The sequence below is a fragment of the Bubalus bubalis genome, chromosome 1 (genome assembly GCF_019923935.1).
Source record: "Bubalus bubalis isolate 160015118507 breed Murrah chromosome 1, NDDB_SH_1, whole genome shotgun sequence".
NCBI classification, from domain to species: Eukaryota; Metazoa; Chordata; class Mammalia; order Artiodactyla; family Bovidae; genus Bubalus; species Bubalus bubalis.
In genome coordinates this window covers 74,053,977-74,069,931 of record NC_059157.1, presented here as the reverse complement: position 1 = coordinate 74,069,931, position 15,955 = coordinate 74,053,977, and the positions used below count along the sequence as shown (strand labels likewise).

At 39.0% G+C, this 15,955-nt stretch overlaps 1 non-coding gene across 1 annotated transcript; it reads left to right on the top strand.

Annotated features, from left to right (window-relative positions):
* The first annotated feature begins 12,439 nt into the window (after positions 1-12,439).
* TRNAS-GGA lies at positions 12,440-12,512 on the top strand. The gene has a single exon. It is a non-coding gene; the product is annotated as a tRNA-Ser (tRNA).
* Positions 12,513-15,955: the final 3,443 nt, after the last annotated feature.

Below are 15,955 nucleotides of genomic sequence, written 5' to 3'. Positions count from 1 at the left end.
TGCAGGTCAAGAAGCAATGTTAGAACTGGACTTGGAACAACAGACTGGTTCCAAATAGGGAAAGGAGTACATCAAGGCTGCATATTGTCACCCTGCTTATTTAACTTATATGCAGAGTACATCATGAGAAACACTGCACTGGATGAAGTACAAGCTGGAATGAAAATTGCTGGGAGAAATATCAACCACCTCAGATATACAGATGACACAACCTTTATTGCAAAAGTGAAGAACAACTTTAGTGCCTCTTGATGAAAGTGAAAGAGGAGAATGAAAAAGTTGGCTTACAGTTCAACATTCAAAAAACTAAGATCATGGCATTTGGTCCCATCACTTCATGGGAAATAGATGGGGAAACAGTGAGAGACTTTATTTTATTGGGCTCCAAAATTAATGCAGATGGTGACTGTAGCCATGAAATTAAAAGACACTTCTTGGAAGAAAAGTTATGACCGACTGAGATAGCATATTAAAAAGCAGAGCTATTAATTTGCCAACAAAGGTCCATCTAGTCAAAGCTATGGTTTTTCCAGTAGTCATGTATGGATGTGAGAGTTGGACTATAAAGAAAGCTGAGCACCAAAGAATTGTTCCTTTTGAATTGTGGTGTTGGAGAAGACTCTTTAGAGTCCCTTGGACTGCAAGGAGATCCAACCAGTCCATCCTAAAGGAAATCAGTCCTGAATATTCATCAGAAGGACTGATGTTGAAACCGAAACTCCAATACTTTGGCCACCTGATGGGAAGAACTGACTCATTGGAAAAGACCCTGATACTGGGAAAGATCGAAGGCAGGTGGAGAAGGGAATGACAGATGAGATGGATTGCATCCTCGACTCAATGGACATGAGTTTGAGTAAACTCCGGGAGTTGATGATGGACAGGGAGTGCTGCAGTCCATGGGGTTGCAAAGAGTTGGACATGACTGAGCCACTGAACTGAACTGAATGACAAACTTGAAAGCTATATTTATGTGTTGGGGCCACTAAAAGATTTGTCCTTATGATAGTCCTGCTAATAGTAGAAAAGGCAAAAAAGAGATAACAAAAAGTCTCAAGAATTTCTGTAGATATTGTTGGTAAGGCAACACCAATGGTACAAAAGGAAACTTAGGAAATAGGCTTGGAATTACCTAGGGGCAAATCCAGGCAACACTGGAGCAGAGAAAATAATTTCAGAGGCTGTTGAGGTCTCAAATCACAGAAGGAAAGGAACTTGGGAGAGAAGACTTGACGTGTCAGTAGCTTAATATTTCTCATTTTAGAAGAAATGTCATGAGCAGCAAAGCTAGCATCAGTTCAGTTCAGTTCAGTCACTCAGTCGTGTCTGACTCTTTGTGACCACATGAATCACAGCACGCCAGGCCTCCCTGTCCATCACCAACTCCCGGAGTTCACTCAAACTCATGTCCATCGAATCAGTGATGCCATCTAGCCATCTCATCCTCTGTCATCTCCTTCTCCTCCTGTCCCCAATCCCTCCCAGCATCAGAGTCTTTTCCAACGAGTCAACTCTTGGCATGAGGTGGCCAAAGTATTGGAGTATCAGCTTCAGCATCAGTTCTTCCAATGAACACCCAGGACTGATCTCCTTTAGGATGGACTGGTTGGATCTCCTTGCAGTCCAAGGGACTCTCAAGAGTCTTCTCCAACACCACAGTTCAAAAGCATCCATTCTTCAGCACTCAGCTTTCTTCATAGTCCAACTCTCACATCCATACATGACCACTGGAAAAACCAAGGCCTTGACTAGATGACCTTTGTTGGCAAAGTAATGTCTCTGCTTTTGAATATGCTATCTAGGTTGGTCATAACTTTCCTTCCAAGGAGTAAGCGTCTTTCAATTTCATGGCTGCAGTCACCATCTGCAGTGATTTTGGAGCCCCCCAAAATGAAGTCTGACACTGTTTCCACTGTTTCCCCATCTATTTCCCATGAAGTGATGGGACCAGATGCCATGATCTTCGTTTTCTGAATGTTGAGCTTTAAGCCAACTTTTTCACTCTCCACTTTCACTTTGATCAAGAGGCTTTTTAGTTCCTCTTCACTTTCTATGCCAAAAGCTAGCATAGACTTGAGCAAATGCGAGCATTGTAAATGTCTGTAAAATCTTCCCTGTGTTCTAGGCCTCCCTTGCACTGTTGCCATCTATCCCTGAGGCAATTTTGGCTTTCTGCTTAATCCTTAGAGTCCTTATTGTGGCTTCTACCACACCTCTCCAATTAGTGATCTCATTGAAATCACCAGTGTGCTAATGTAGACAGTGAATCTACACACAATGGATTCTGTATATACATAATTTTCTTGACCACATTAACAGCTTTCCCTTTTGAAATACTTTACTCATCTTTCACGGTGTCACACTCTTTTGGTTTTCTTTGCAGCCTCTTTTCCCTTAGTTACATCCTAATTATTGGAAACTCAATGTAGGATTTCTTCTTGTCTCACTCTATGCATTCAGGGCGATTACATCTACATTCAGGATTTAGTTACCATCATAATACTAATGATACCTAAATATATATTTGCAGGCCAGATCTCTTTTTGATCTTCTTACAGAGTATACCTAGGACTTGAATTCCTCTTTTCACCTCTTTTTATTCCTTTTCTATTATTTCCTATTTTATTAAATTGTGTCATCTTTCCAATTACTCTGACAAAAATTCTTAGGGTACTTGATGATTCTATTGCTGGCTTTAACTCCTTAACTGCTAACAACAATCAATTAATTGGTAAGGGCTATTCATTTACCATCTAAAAGGTAAGCCCTATTTCTGCTGCTTTTGAGTAGGACATTTTTTTTTTAAATTCCTTCAATAGCATCCTGTCTCATTTACTATAGTTTATTGTATTCTATATCTGTGATTAACCTACCGTGAAGCTAGAATGATCTTTTTGAAACACAAATCTGATTCAAATAATGTCATCCTTAAGATCCCTCAGGTATGGGTAGCTAGTAAGACTCTTTAGGGCCTTTGTCCTACCCATGTCTTCTCACCCTGTTTCTGAGAATGTTTCACCTTAAACTCAGTGCTTCAAATTCTGATTTCTTTCAGTGGTAGTTTCTCAGTTGTGTCCAACTCTTCGTGATCCCAAGGGCTGTTACCCACCAGACTCCTTTGTCCATGGAATTCTCCAAGCAAGAATACTGGAGTGGTTAGCCACTCCCTTCTCCAGGGGCACTTCCGGACCCAGGGATTGAATCCAGATCTCCTGCAATGAAGACAAATTCTTTACTATCTGACCCACCAGGGAAGCCTGATTTCTTTCAGAGTTCAGATTTTTTTTCACCTTTTTTTTCTTATCTCACCACCTTCACATATATTTTTTATCTTTTGAATACCTTTTCATCTTTCAGATTTAAGGTAAGCACTGTCTTCAGAGAATCTTCTTGGTTATTAGACCAAATTAGGCTCCCTAATATCAGCTTTCCAAAAAGTCTTGAACTTCTACTAGCATACGAATGAAATTCATTTAATTTTATAATCATTTCTTTCTTTTTTCACAAACAAAAAGCTTTAAGAAATCATGAATTTTATTACTATAACTTAATACTGTTTCTAATAATATTAAAATAAAAGCAAAGTTTCTTAAACATTGAAAGTTTTTAAATCAATATTCAGGATATACATGAACATATGAACTACATATAATCAGTTTAGTATGTATCAATATTAGTATGTGATAGAGATCATATACAGAGATAATTGCATTTACAACTTATACAGCATATATGATTATTTTGGCCATACTCAACATACATATTCTTGGATAATTTTGTTCTGCAAAATTTTATGCTGAAAATAACAATGTATTGAAAAAAAGATTTGGGCAAAGATGAAAAGCTGACTTAACTTTTTAATTAGAGCACTAACTAAAGTATTAATTGGTATATGGAAATATAACACAAACAGCAGAGGCAGGCAGCTCAGAGTTGGCCTCAAGGGATAATTTTTTTAAAAAAAAACCACCAGAAGAGTAGATTGGAAATGCTGGCCTGTGGGCACTAAGATGATGCAGACCAACTTAAGCTCTGGGCCAGAGGGGCTGCCATTTAGGGGTCACGGGAAGAAGAGAAACATGCCAGGAGCCGAGAGCTGGGCAAAGCTGGCAGGCGCCTCTCCAGGGAAAGGCCCCACATGTAGGTACTTAGTTTTACTTTTCTGAAAGTAGAACTAAAAGGGCTTCTACCAGTGAAGCAGTTGAACTGAGCATGTTTTCCTTTGCTGATGAAAATTCTGATTCTACTCTGCTTCCCTTTTCCTAGAAAAAGTACCTACAAACTTCCATGTTTTCCTAAGTATGGATTATGTTTAAGGGAACTGGTGTTAGAGAAACATACATGAGGGAGCAGAACAGACTATATTTGCACAATAGGAAAGTGGTATTAGAATTGCAATCTTCTCGTGTCCACAAATTTCCACGCTTTCAAGAAGGAAGAGTAAAGTAGTCAAAAGATAGTAAAGTTATTTCTTCCTCAATTACAGTGGAATATTTTATCATTATTTTATTTATTATGTTATTATTATTTATTTAATAGAGTTACACATAAAAATGCTTGGTAAGTAAATGTGTGTGTGTGTATATGTGTGTGAGAGAGAGAGAGAGGAAGTGAGTCAGTTCAAAAGGAGACAGAATCACTATGGGTTTTGTGGAATAAAGGATTTATTATAGGAATAAGTAAGTGTTAGTCACTCAGTCATGTCAAACTCTTTGTGACCTCATGGACTGTAGCCCACCAGGCTCCTCTGTCCATGAAATTCTCCAGGCAAGAATACTAGAGTGGGTTACCATTTCCTTCTCCAGGGGATCTTCTCAACCTAGGGATCAAACCTGGGTCGCCTGCATTGCAGACAGATTCTTCACCATCTGAGCCACCAAGGAAACCCTATTATAGGAATAGAACCTTACATAATCCAAGACACTGGGGAAGCAAGGGTTTAAAAAAAAAAAAAAAGGGGTTGTAGAAAATCAAAGAAAAGTCAGACCCAGGACTTCTGAAGCATTAATGTCAAAAGACAAATGAAACTTGTAGAATGATCTGGAAAGACTGGTCCCTCAAGCTGATGGAGTGGGAAGAGGGAGGAGAGCTTCTGAGATCTGTTGCCTCTGCAGATGGCAAGGAATCTGAGGTTCCATCAGCAGAAAGGTTTGTTAGGATGAACTACACACAGGGCAGGGAATCAAGAACAAACTGGAACTTCCCAACACTTCTGTGTCTGACTCTTCATGTAACGTAATGCAGTGATCTTTGGAGAGCAATAACTGCCATTCAAATCATACACAGATTTCTCTTGTGGCAAACATTAACTTAAAAGCATACAGAGATGGATATTCTTGGAAAGATTCATCACAGCTAAGGCAACTACCATAGTAAAATGCACTTTGTTAAGTTAACCTGCAAAGGGAGGCAAGTGCCAAATTGAAGAGGGTTTCAAAGGTTTGACTCAAATCACATTGAGTTCTGGAAGGAGAGTCCTGTTTTTCAACAAACATCATCTTTGTATTTCTAAGATAATTTTGGCAGCAATAGGCTAGAACGGATTGAAGAGACACTGGGGATTTTGGAGTCTATTTATGAACCCTTGAAATGGAGTTGGGCAAGATGTTTTGAGGAATTAAACTAAGAGAATGACATTGTTAAAGAAATAAATACAAGTTTTTTTTAGAAAAGGTTTTCTAGGAAATTTTGTTCAAACCAGTTGTTTGGGATTTGTCTAAGTGGAATAAGGACCCAGAAATGAGAGTAATTTCTGATAGCACCGCTCCCATGTGGCCCAAATGTCTCTAGGCCTTTGTCCTTGCAGACTTATTATTTCGGAACAACTTTCCAGATATTTGCAGCCCTCATTCCACTCAAGCCTGAGCTCAAATGTCGCAGCTCCAGGAAGTAAATTCAAATAGTGTGCTCATGTCCTCTTTCCTTATCCAACTTTATATTTCCTCATAACATTCATCACCACATGATCTTATGCATGCTAAGTTGCTTCAGTCCTATCCAACTCTTTGTAACCCTATGGACTATAGCCCTCCAGGCTCCTCTGCCCATGGGATTCTCCAGGCAAGAATACCAGAGTGGGTTGCTCTGCTCTTCTCTAGAGGATCTTCCTTACCCAGGGATGAAACCTGTGTCTCTTATGCCTCCCACATTGGCAAGTGGGTTCTTTACCACTAGTTCCACCTGGGAAGCCCACATGATCTTATATATTTAATTTTCTAAAATTTTATTTTAATGCCTCCCTTCTCAAAACATGTGCAATCCTATGAGAGGAAATGTGTTCTGCTTTGTTTGTTGCTGTATCGCTGTCCCTTGAATAAAGAATGAATGGTCCATGTGGCTTTGGTCATCAGTATTGGTGGAATATCAGTAATAGAATTTATAATAAAGTCAGGAAATTCTGTGGTTAGAGACACTGACCAGTCAGTGGAAGTAAAATTGTATGCTTTCCAATGGGATTGTTTTTTGATACTGGTACGCTATAGGTCAACTTTGTTGGAATTCTGAGACATCATGATATTCATAGTGGGTATTTCTATTTGGGTCAGTAGATGCCGTCATCTAATGCTTGACCAACCTAGATAGCGTATTGAAAAGCACAGACATTACTTTGCCAACAAAGGTCTGTCTAGTCAAGGCTATGGTTTTTCCAGTGGTCATGTATGGATGTGAGAGTTGGACTGTGAAGAAAGCTGAGCGCCGAAGAATTGATGCTTTTGAACTGTGGTGTTGGAGAAGACTCTTGAGAGTCCCTTGGACTGCAAGGAGATCCAACCAGTCCATTCTGAAGGAGATCAGCCCTGGGATTTCTTTGGAAGGAATGATGCTGAAGCTGAAACTCCAGTACTTTGGCCACCTCATGGGAAGAGTTGACTCATTGGAAAAGACTCTGATGCTGGGAGGGATTTGGGGCAGGAGGAGAAGGGGACGACAGAGGATGAGATGGCTGGATGGCATCACTGACTTGATGGACGTGAGTCTGAGTGAACTCCGGGAGTTGGTGATGGACAGGGAGGCCTGGTGTGCTGCAATTCATGGGGTTGTAAAGAGTCGAACACGACTGAGCGACTGAACTAAACTGAACTGAATGCCTGAGTGTGAGAAGAATGAAGCCTAGTTAAGTTCTATTCCATTTGATTATTTACATGGTCTAGAAATTCATCTAGTCTACACCCTAAGTTGTCCAAGTGCTAAAGTGGGCTCAAACTCTGTCTACTGCTGGGGATTGACTTCTAATTCTTCACCAGGTATTCCATTAATTGTGGCTGATGGTGTTGATGGAAAATCTTCAACTGGGCAGGGTATTGGAGCTATCGAAACATGACAAAATGGTGTAATATGATTGCATGGTTACTAGTCAGTAATCATTTTATCTAGGTTTTACAAATAAGCTAATCAGTATAAATTTCACAGATATGAGGCTGTGAGTGCTTGCTTATGAGGCTTGTGTGTGCCCTACACAGGTTAGGCAATAGGATTTGACTTTAAGTGCAGGGAATTCAAATTCTACTAACGTACTCAATCCCCCATTGGAGATGGTAAAGAATCTGCCTGCAATGCAGAAGACCCAGGTTCGATCCCTGGGTCAGGAAGATCCCCTGGAGAAGGAAATGGCCATCCATTCCAGTATTCTTGCCTTTAGAATTCCATGGGCAGAGGAGCCTGGCAGGCTACAGTCCGTGGGGTTGCAAAGAGTTGGGCATGCTGCTAAGTCACGGCAGTCGTGTCCAACTCTGTGTGACCCCATAGACAGCAGCCCAACAGGCTCCCACGTCCCTGGAATTCTCCAGGCAAGAACACTGGAGTGGGTTGCCATTTCCTTCTCCAATGCATGAAAGTGAAAAGTGAAAGTGAAGTCGCTCAGTTGTGTCCGACTCTTAGTGACCCCATGGACTATAGCCCACCAGGCTCCTCCATCCATGGGATTTTCCAGGCAAGAGTACTGGAGTGGAGTGCCATTGCCTTCTCCAGAATGAATAATACAATGTGCTCAATGAGAGCTTGGAAAAGGTTAGTGAAGAGAACAAGGAAGTGGAACAAACTGGAAGACAGACCACAAGAGGAACTAGGAGGGTCTCATAGAAGCCTCAGAATTTTTGTTTGTAGTTGAACCTGAAAATTACATGAAATACCTGTTATCTGTGTTCTCTCCAAGAGTAAGGGGTTTAGAAGGGGGTTGGGATGCTTGGAAAAGGATATTGCTCTGGGCATTGAAAGCCAGATGGACAAAGAAAACTTAACCTTGGCTGGAATGCTAAAATGACCTAATCAAATGCCAGCTTGAGAGTCCTGAGTCACGAATCAATTGTGTGCAGTGTTGATCAGAATGGAAACTGATTGAGTATGATTTGGTGTGCCAAGGTGATTGCTATGGACAAAACTGGAGTGTTGGCAGCGTACCTTCATGTGTTGGCAGGTGTGTGGTATTTGGGGTACTTATATGTATTTGGGTGACTGGTAAATGTTTTAAGGCCCAGGATAATCCTGTAATTCCTTAGTCTACTGTGAATTCAGCTATATTGCAAACTGTGCCATTTAGTCTGCTATTTATCTTTCAGAAAACATAGCTTAGTGCTACAGAAATGGGCCACTATATTGAAGTATAATTACTCGATTCATCTCGAAGAATTACATCTGCATAAATGTATGAATAAATGTATGTGCATATGTGTGTTAGTGCATTTATTTGTAACTAGGGTTTATCTCAGAGAAATCCAGGCTATGGAGAAGGCTCCACTGATTTTGATATTCCCTTCATCTGCCCTCCCAGTGAGGATGATCCGTGTCACCAAGATAACTTTGACATTATCATGATCAGTTGCAGTGAGTCTTCTGTAAATGTCAGAACCAGGGTCCCAGGAATCATAATAAGCAAGGTTTCTAGGCCAGATAACTCTGCTGACATGTTCATTAGTCTTTTAGTGAATGAATAAGTTTTTTATGATCAAGATATGTATCAATGCTGTTGTCCTGTTTATAATTATAGAGACAAGAAATAGACTCACTGATGCAGCATTCAAGCTGAGAGGAAAAAAGTAGAGGAATTATTACAGACGTCTGGATGGTGTCCTTAATTCCCCCTTCAGCTATTGAATCTCAGCTGTCTGCAATCAAGAACTGAGTCACAAAATAGCTTGTATTGTGTTGCTATTTCTGTTTAACAGACTGTTTTTTCAGCATGGAAATTATGAACAATTAACCAGGTTTTAAAATTTCTATAAGAAAAACATTTAAATGCAGCTATAACTTTAGCTATAATAGCACTAAGTACAATTAAACAAAAATATTTTAATAATTGTGCGAGTATTCAGTAAAATTTTATTATTTTGAAAAGCAAGTTGCAAACTCCCCGACCCAAGAAGATTTTAAATTAACTGTATTTAGGTAAACCAGTAATTTTATCAAAGGAATGTAAGGAAATTACTTTGCATAATGTGCAATTTAGGAAAAAAGACACCCAATTAATTAGATATTTGGGAAAACAGCAGATATTTTGAACTGCTTGTTCTGCCCAAAAAGTTGTACAGAGTTCTCACTTGCCTAACTGAAATAGTTATTGGAATCTGCAAATGTTTATCAGCGTGCATGTATGCATATAGTCTTATTTATATAATTATATTATTATTCATATCTACACACACAGGTATGCATATGTAGGGTGTGACATACTTTGGTTGAGTATATGGAAATATTTTCCCCAGTTGATTATTTTTGTCATATTTTAGAATGTTTCTTGCAGGGTTCATTTTGGGGAAATGTGCAAAAGGGCTCCCACATGCTGGGGGCATGCAGGCTCCTTATCATATCACTCAAATACAACAACATGTTCATAAAAGCTCTTTTTAAAGGTTATTAATGCTATTTAAAAGGACACTGAGGTGACATGTTTGTTCCTTAGAAAGGCAATAAGATTTTCAGACTGCCTGACCAGAGAAGGCAGACAAAAGAGTAATTTAACATCCTTCTAATCTATCCCTAATGGAATTTGCAGTGATTTTCTTCCAATTTCTTCTCTTTGTTTTTCAGCCTAATCAGTAATAGGAGGCTGAAATGGAGTCTCTTAATTGTTTTCAGTATTTTTTTTTTTAATTCTAAACACACAGCTTGGAAATTGTAGTTCTTGCATTTGAGGTTTTTCTTCATGTTGCTCACCCGATGAGTTTTTTTTTTTTTTTTTTTTTTTTAATTTTGGTTTGTGGTCTCTTTCATCTCTACAAGGGCAGTTGAAAATAAATCAAAAGTTGTCTCACTCAGGAATTATCTAAAGTAAATAAATAAATAAACAAGGCTAATAATTAGGCAACACATTGACTAGGCTGTTGAACCAGCTAAAGTGGAAAAGAAATTATTCAAGTTCCAAACCTTTCTACTTGCAAATTAGCCAAAATCAATTGCATTTTAAGCATTGCGTCACCTTGATTAATTTTAAAATGGATAGCACTTTGCTGCTCACAGTTATGGTGAGCCGTGAAGGACTTGGCAATGGGCATCTTTTCTACCGTGGTCTGCATTAAACTTTTTAAATAGCATCTACTTTATGTTGAACAAACTTTACGCAGAATGCAGTCTGGTTTTTCTTGAAGGTTGAAATAAATTCTTCAGATTTCATTATTTGCATATAGCATTCTTTTTTTTTCTTAGACTCTCTAACAGGTTCTAATTAGTTTCTTTAAAGCCGAAGAAGCATTTTTGAAATTTTAGGGTTGGACATTGATATAAAGAAATAAGTTAAAGCTTAAATTTTATATGATGGCGAAAAGAAGAGAGGGAAAAATGACTGGTTTTAAATTAAAAGAGAGATTTAAAACACTGGCATGGAGGGCATCTTTGTGATATTGAACAAACTTCAGACCTCCCCTCTCCTTTCCTCATCATCGTTTTATGCTTTCTGTCATGTATTGTTTTTTTTCTTTCTTTTTTTAAAAATTTTATTTTATTTTTAAACTTTACAATATTGTATTGGTTTTGCCAAATATTGAAATGAATCTGCCACAGGTATACATGTGTTCCCCATCCTGAACCCTCCTCCCTCCTCCCTCCCCATACCATCCCTCTGGGTCATCCCAGTGCACCTGCCCCAAGCATCCAGTATCGTGCATCAAACCTGGACTGGCGACTCGTTTCATATATGATATTATACGTATTTCAATGCCATTCTCCCAAATCATCCCACCCTCGCCCTCTCCCACAGAGTCCAAAAGACTGTTCTATACATGTATTGTTTTAAAAACTAAATTAGAAAATGTGAACTAGTTTGATAATATTAGGCATTTGATGGCAATCAATAAATTCTACTTTCCTTCCTTAAATGCAAACTAGGACACTTAGTAAACTAAATGGGTAATTATTTGCTTAGCATCTCCTACATTTTCCTTTCCTTTACCTTTACTTACTTCTGTAAAATACATTTCATAAGAGAGCGTAGAATTATCTCCAACTATACTGCCATGAATTTTATCTTCAACCGTATTTTTAACCAACCACATGCTTTGAAAACAGAAAGTGAGGGATTATACATTATTCTAGTGGTAATAAATGGTAATTACTATGGCTTCAATTCATGAAAATTGCCCTGGTGATATAGACTTAAATAAAAAAACCCATATTTTATATTTTTGGCACATGTTAAATATTTAAATATATGTTGATTTATTAGAGTTAGGGATGCTTATAGAGTTAAAGAAATTTGTGGCTATTTTGCTAGACTATCTCATAAAGAATATACATTTCGTACAATGGGAAAAAAGTTAGATGGGCCACAGTTTAAGTATGTAATATCATTTCTAATGATTAATCACTTATAAATATTGATAATCCAGCTTATTTTAAAAGACACTTTCTTGGCTGGGCTAGAATTTTAATTTGCAAAAATTGGCTGGAAACAAACATTGGTAATTAGTTTCTGGTTTGCATAAGCCTTGCTTTGCAAATATTTGCTCTTCTAAAGAGTTAGCAATGGGTGTTTGCATATGTACAAGGATTTGTGGGCAGTAACAGTGAGATGCATTATGATTTTGGTAACTGCCATCATGTATTTTACTTGGGCTTCACATTTGGTAAGACCCACCTGTTTCTCCTCATCTCCTAGTAATCCAGTATGACATTTTTGGGAGCTGGTTAAATTTCTCTAAGAAGTTAAGTTCTCACCTGATCATCTATGTTCCCAAGAGGCCCAATTTGGTTGCCATCTGAATTTTTAAAAACAGAGTTCAAGCTGCATTTGAAATCTTGAACAAAGATTCCTTCCTCCACTTTCCCTACCCCTCCTTTTTATTTATGAATAAAAATCACATGAATTGGAAATGGTTTCATTTTTAAAGGCAGGAATAAAATATTATTCCTGAAGTCCAGGGCTGAGGCCTCAATCAGCACTTCTAGGATTTCTGTCAAATTCAGGTGATCTCAATTTGGCACAAACTAATCTAGAGCCTTCCTGGTGGCTTCCCTGGTGGCTCAGAGGTTAAAGTGTCTGCCTGGAATGCAGGAGACCCAGGTTCGATCCCTGGATCAGGAAGATTCCCTGGAGAAGGAAATGCCAACCCACTCCAGTACTCTTGCCTGTAGAATCCCATGGAGGGAGGAGCCTGGTAGGCTACAGTCCATGGGGTCGCAAAGAGTCGGACACGACTGAATGACTTCACTTTCAATCTAGAGCCAGGTCATCCAAAATGAGGCATATTTGCCACAGAGAGGCTGACCCCAGAAGAAAAGATCAGAATTTATATGGCTATGCAGCTTTATATAGCTTATATGTGTATAGTATATATATTTACACATTTTATCATTGTTCATTGGCACCTTGTGTTGGGTTTAAATAATATATATTCTGACAGTGTTGCATTTATGTAATTTATTTAAAAAAACTAAATAGATTTTGGGGTGGAGTTAATCATTTTTTTAACTGATGGATACATCAAATTAGAAAAAGAAAAACTTTGGCCAGCCACGATCTCAGCAATCTTCTTTCCTTGCAATCTATCATTTGCAAGATTCTCTATCTGGAGAAGACTTACAAACACCAAACGGAAGCCTCTATGCTGAATTTGTGTGCACCCCACACAATATTAGGGGAACTTGCTGGTGTCTCAGCACCATAATGGCCTCTGTTAGAAAGCTCAACCTGGTTTAGGTATTTTCTACCCAGTTCAGTTCAGCTGCTCAGTCATCTCCAACTCTTTGTGACTCCATGGTCTGCGGCATGCCAGGCTTCCCTGTCCATCACCCGAAGATTACTCAAACTCATGTCCATCAAGTTGGGGATGCCATCCAACCATCTCATCCTCTGTCATCCCCTTCTTCTCCTGCCTTCAATCTTTCACAGCATCAAGGTCTTTTCCAATGAGTCTGGTATTCGCATCAGGTGGCCAAATTACTGGAGTTTCAGCTTCAGCATCAGTCCTTCCAATGGATATTCAGGACTGATTTCCTTTAGGATGGACTGGTTGGATCTCCTTGCAGTCCAAGGGACTCTAAAGAGTCTTCTCCAACACCACAGTTCAGAAGCATCTTCTTCGGCACTCAGCTTTCTTTATAGTCCAACTCTCACATCTACATGACTACTAGAAAAACCAAAGCTTTGACTAGACGGACCTTGTTGGCAAAGTAATGTCTCTGCTTTGTAAAATGCTGTATAAGATGGTCATAACTTTTCTTCCAAGGAGCAAGCGTCTTTTAATTTCATGGCTGCAGTCACTATCTGCAGTGATTTTAGAGCCCCCAAAATAAAGTCGGCCACTGATTGCATTGTTTCTCCACCTTTTTGCCATGAAGTGATGGGACCGGATGCCATGATCTTAGTTTCCTGAATGTTGAGTTTTAAGCCATCTCTTTCACTCTCCTCTTTCACTTGCATCAAGAAGCTCTTTAGTTCTTTGTTTTCTGCCATAAGTGTGGTGTCATCTGCATATTTGAGGTTATTGATATTTCTCCTGGAAATCTTGATTCCAGCTTGTGCTTCATCCAGTCCAGCATTTCTCATGATGTATTCTGCATATAAGTTAAATAAGCAGGATAATAATATATAGCTTTGATGTACTCCTTTCCTAATTTGAAACCAGTCTATTGTTCCAAGTTCAATTCTAACTGTTGCTGCTTGACTTGCATACAGATTTTTCAGGATGCAGGTCAGGTGGTTTGGTATTCCCATCTCTATAGTAATTTCCCACAGTTTATTGTGATCCACATAGTTAAAGGCCTTGAAATAGTCAATAAAGCAGAAGTAGATGTTTTTCTGGAACTCTATCACTTTTTCGATGATCTGACGGATATTGGCAATTTGATCTCTTTTTTCTCTGCTTTTTCCAAATCCAGCTTGAACATCTGGAAGTTCATGGTTACGTACTATTGAAGCCTGGTTTGGAAGATTTTGAGCATTACTTTACTAGCATGTGGAGTGAATGAAATTGTGCAGTAGTTTGAGCATTCTTTGGCATTGCCCTTCTTTGGGATTGGAATGAAAACTGACCTTTTCCAGTCCTGTGGCCACTGCTGAGTTTTCCAAATTTGCTGGCATATTGAGTGCAGCACTTTCATAGCATCATCTTTTAGGATTTGAATCTACTGCAATTCTCTCACCTCCACTAGCTTTGTTTGTAGTGCTGCTTTCTAAGGCCCACTTGACTTTGCATTCCAGGATGTCTGGCTCTAGGTGAGTGATCACACCATTGTGATTATCTGGGCAGTGAAGATCTTTTTTGTATATTTCTTCTGTGTGTTCTTGCCACCTCTTCTTAATATCTTCAGCTTCTGTTAGGTTCATACCATTTCTGTCCTGTATTGTGCACATGTTTGCATGAAATGTTCCCTTGGTATCTCTAATTCTCTTGAAGAGATCTTTAGACTTTCCCATTCTATTATTTTCCTCTATTTACTCCACCCTGTTCCATTTTCCCTGTTCAAATGAGATTAGTATATAAATAGTGCAAAAGCAAGGTTGATGATGGGGTGAAATAGTTTTTGTCAATAGATTTGTGTCGATACAGCCAATGAGCATTTCCTCTTTTCTATGGAGCTTGTTATTTTTTTTTTTTTTTTATCAAATCACTAGAGATTATATTTTTGCTTCCTCATGGGCTACTAATTGTTCTAGAAATTGGGCTGTGGCATGTCAGAGAAGGGTAATGGGCAGGATAACACTTAAGTTTTTGATCACTATTTCTTTGTCATAATTTGCTAGCTTTGCTCTATTAGTTCAACTGGAGCCTCTACTCTATGAAAACATCTTACTTTCTCAGCCTAGAATGTTCACACTTGGCCTAGTTAAAATATTCTTCCATGACCACACAAGAATGGGTGCAGGTTACCTCTATGTAGTCACATAATGCTCAACACTTACCTCCATAATATATAATTCTTCCTTTTGCTTTAAATTTTCTTCTTTATATTTTTGATACATTCAGAATTTGTTTCTAACAGCTTTATTGAGGTTTAAGAGACATATTCAATTCAGTTCCGTCTCCGTCCTGTCCGACTCTTTGTGACCCCATGAACCGCAGCACGCCAGGCCTTCCTGCCCATCACCAACTCCCTGAGTCCACCCAAACCCATGTCCATCGAGTTGGTGATGCCATCCAACCATATCATCCTCTGTTGTCCCCTTCTCCTCCTGCCCTCAATCTTTCCTGGCATCAGGGTTCTTTTCAAATGAGTCAGCTCTTCGCATCAGGTGGCCAAAGTATTGAAGTTTCAGCTTCAACATCAGCCCTTCCAATGAACACCCAGGACTGATCTCCTTTAGGACAGACTGCTTGGATCTCCTTGTAGTCCAAGGGACTCTCAAGAGTCTTCTCCAACACCACAGTTGAGAAGCATCCATTCTTTGATGCTCAGCTTTCTTTATAGCCCAACTCTTACATCCATACATGACCACTGGAAAAACTATAGACTTAACTACAAAGACTGTTGGCAAAATAATGTCTCTGCTTTTGAATATGCTATCTAGGTTGGTCATAACTTTCCT